This window comes from Melanerpes formicivorus, unplaced genomic scaffold (genome assembly GCF_026170545.1).
Source record: "Melanerpes formicivorus ecotype bairdi unplaced genomic scaffold, bMelFor1.0.p_v2 SCAF_11, whole genome shotgun sequence".
Lineage (NCBI taxonomy): Eukaryota > Metazoa > Chordata > Aves > Piciformes > Picidae > Melanerpes > Melanerpes formicivorus.
This window is the reverse complement of record NW_027142363.1, coordinates 15,749,352-15,752,633: the sequence shown is the minus strand read 5'-3', so window position 1 is coordinate 15,752,633 and position 3,282 is coordinate 15,749,352.

The window sequence follows — 3,282 nt, the reverse complement described above, 5'->3', positions numbered from 1 at the left end:
AGCCTGAAACTATCACAGGAGGAAAAGAGATCCTTGCCTACAATTACCTTATGGGCATGTCCCATACAGGTGCCTGAAAGCTGCACAGCTTGCTTTGACTGAGGAAACAGTTAGTCACCTTCAACTGTGTCCAGTTCTGGGCCCTTCAGTTTAGGAAGGACATTGAGACACTTGAATGTGTCCAGAGAAGGGCAATGAGGCTGGGGAGAGGTCTTGAGCACAGCCCTATGAGGAGAGGCTGAGGGAGCTGGGGTTGCTTAGCCTGGAGAAGAGGAGGCTCAGGGGTGACCTCATTGCTCTCTACAACTACCTGAAAGGTGGTTGTAGCCAGGAAGCGGTTGGTCTCGTCTCTCTAGCAACCAGCATCAGAACAAGAGGACACAGTCTCAAGCTGTGCCAGGGGAAGTTTAGGCTTGAGGTGAGGAGAAAGTTCTTCACTGAGTCATTTGTCATTGGAACGTGCTGCCCAGGGAGGTGGTGGAGTCACCGTCCCTGGAGGTGTTCAAGAGGGGATTAGACGTGGCACTTGGTGCCATGGTCTAGTCATGAGGTCTGTGGTGACAGGTTAGACTCGATGATCTTTGAGGTCTCTTCCAACCTTGGTGATACTGTGATACCCACTGACAAACTGTCTCCCCTGGGGAGTACTACATAGCATTAGGTACTATGATAATGAGTAAGAATGCATGTTAGAATGATGAAACTCAACGGCATGCCTTTACAGCAAAGCTGGTAATTTTTATTTCCTTAATCCAGTGACAGGGATGATACCAGGATCAATTATTACTTTAAAAAAAAAATCTATTGCATGTATAAACAAGTGAAAAATGAACAGTATTAAAAAAAACGTTTATTACTTAATGCTAGAGGGCTGACTAAAACTCACGTGATCCCCATCTGAAGCTTGTCTTATCTTCCAGAGAGGGATGGTAATAATGAATAGAATAGAATAGAATAGAATAGAATAGAATAGAATAGAATAGAATAGAATAGACCAGACCAGGTTGGAAGAGAACTTCAAGATCATCGTGTCCAACCCATCATCCAACACCATCTAATCAACTAAACCATGCAACCAAGCACCCCATCAAGTCTCCTACTAAACACCTCCAATGATGGCAACTCCACCACCTCCCTCTTTCTCTCTATTAAGAATTTCTTCCTAACATCCAGTCTAAATGTCCCCTGGTGCAGCTTGAGACTGTGTCCTCTTGTTCTGATGCTGGTTGCCTGGGAGAACCTGTCTACGACCTGTCTACAATCTCCCTTCAGGGAGTTGGAGAGAGCAATGAGGTCTCCCCTGAGCCTCCTCTTCTCCAGGCTAAGCAACCCCAGCTCCCTCAGCCTCTCCTCACAGGGCTGTGCTCCAGACCCCTCCCCAGCTTTGTTGCCCTTGTCTGGATGTGCTGGACACATTCCAGCACATCAACATCTTTCCTAAACTGCAGAGCCCAGAACTGGACACAGGACTCAAGGTGTGGCCTAACCAGTGCTGAGTACAGGGCACAATGACTTCCCTACTCCTAGTATTATTTGTGGCTGGTTTTGCAGCCAGTTAAATGTGTGGAGTTTACTTCCCACAGCATTTACTAGAAGTTAAAATACCACAGTCATGTTGTAAATACCTATTTGTTTGAGTATTCATGCTAGTGGAATTCAGGCAATTATGCTGAGAGTACTTTGTGGATTTTTGGAACAGAAGTAACAGCTTGCAATGATTTCTGTGGTCAGCTGAAGTGCAGGATGTAGCTTCCCTATTTATAGCATCTGCTGCTACACCCATTGGCAGTAAGAAAACATCCTGTAAGTGTTAATGTAGGTAAATACATGCTTTTACATCTGGAGAACTGCTTCATTCTACTAAGCTTCATAATTCTCATGAAAAAAAAAGTAAGCAGAATTTCCAATCTGTGATCTTTTTTTGAGAGCCAAAAAATGCATGCCTTTGAACACCCCAACTATTGCTGGGTGTCTACACTAAAACACTCAGAGTTTAATAAATTTTGCAGTGTCCAGAATGTGGAGTGACACCAGGATGAGCTACAAACAAGTGAGAAAGTAGAAAATGTCCTTTTCTTCAAAATGAAAGAAAAATACTTGATGGAGAAACATGCTGATTAATCTGTACTTCATGATCGAGTGGCCACAAGGTTTTTTGTCAGCTCATTATCAAAGTGATCCAGGTGATAAAGGAAGAAGGCCTGCACTGGATGAGCAGTATTTGCCTTTTTCTCTCCTCCACCCCCTTTTACCCTATATTTTGCCAGTTTCTCTGCTCAGCAAACAGGAGTTTGCTGGATGCATTCATGAACACTAGACCCACTGGAATCACGTTTGTGATATCCAGCTAGTGCCAAGGAAGCAGGAGTTATTACTGTGTGAATAACAGCCACAATGCAAGGAGGCACAGGACTGCATAACCACTTTCTGTAAAGGGATTTAAACCAGTATTTTAATGTGAGAGGCTCCATTATTACCCTTTATAAGTTGTTGATAGAATACAGTCACCCCTCTTATCTGTCACTGAAAGGTCCTTCTAGTAGCTAACATGCCAAATATAACCTTCTGCTTGCATTCATCATGCACTCAAAGGCTGCTGAGATTTCTAACATTCACCGTTTACTAGTAGTTCTGCATAGAATAGAATAGAATAGAATAGAATAGAATAGAATAGAATAGAATAGAATAGAATAGAATAGAATTAACCAGGTTGGAAGAGTCCAACCTATCACCCAACATCATCTAATCAACTAAACCATGGCACCAAGCACCCCATCCAGTCTCTTCCTAAACACCTCCAGTGATGGTGACTCCACCACCTCCCTGGGCAGCACATTTCTGGGAAGAACCAGGAATGAGGTTCCATTAAATGAGGCTGAACGGCCTGGAGCGCTGGCCACCAGCACCCGCGGACATTACTGCTTCTCGACAGCTTGTCACGTCTCTTTATTCATCCTTGGCAGCCCCGACAAAACGTTCGCCGCTGCAAATCGGGTTTCTCCACCACCTGGAGCACGGCACCCACCCCCCGGTGGCGGCCGGCGCACAGGCAGACAGGCCGCAGCAGACCCTTCCGCCCCGCTCGCCCGGGACGCGGCCAAGGGCGCAGGACAGCTCCTGTGGGCGCCCGAAGCGGCGGCTCCCGTAGCAGCCAGCAACAATCGCCCGTTCCCACGCCTGCTCAGCAGCTACCAGGCCGCCGCCCTCCCCGCCTGCCCGCGCTCCCGCCCGCTCGGCCACCGCCCCCTCAGCTCCAGCGCCATTTCCTCCCGGCTGCCGACC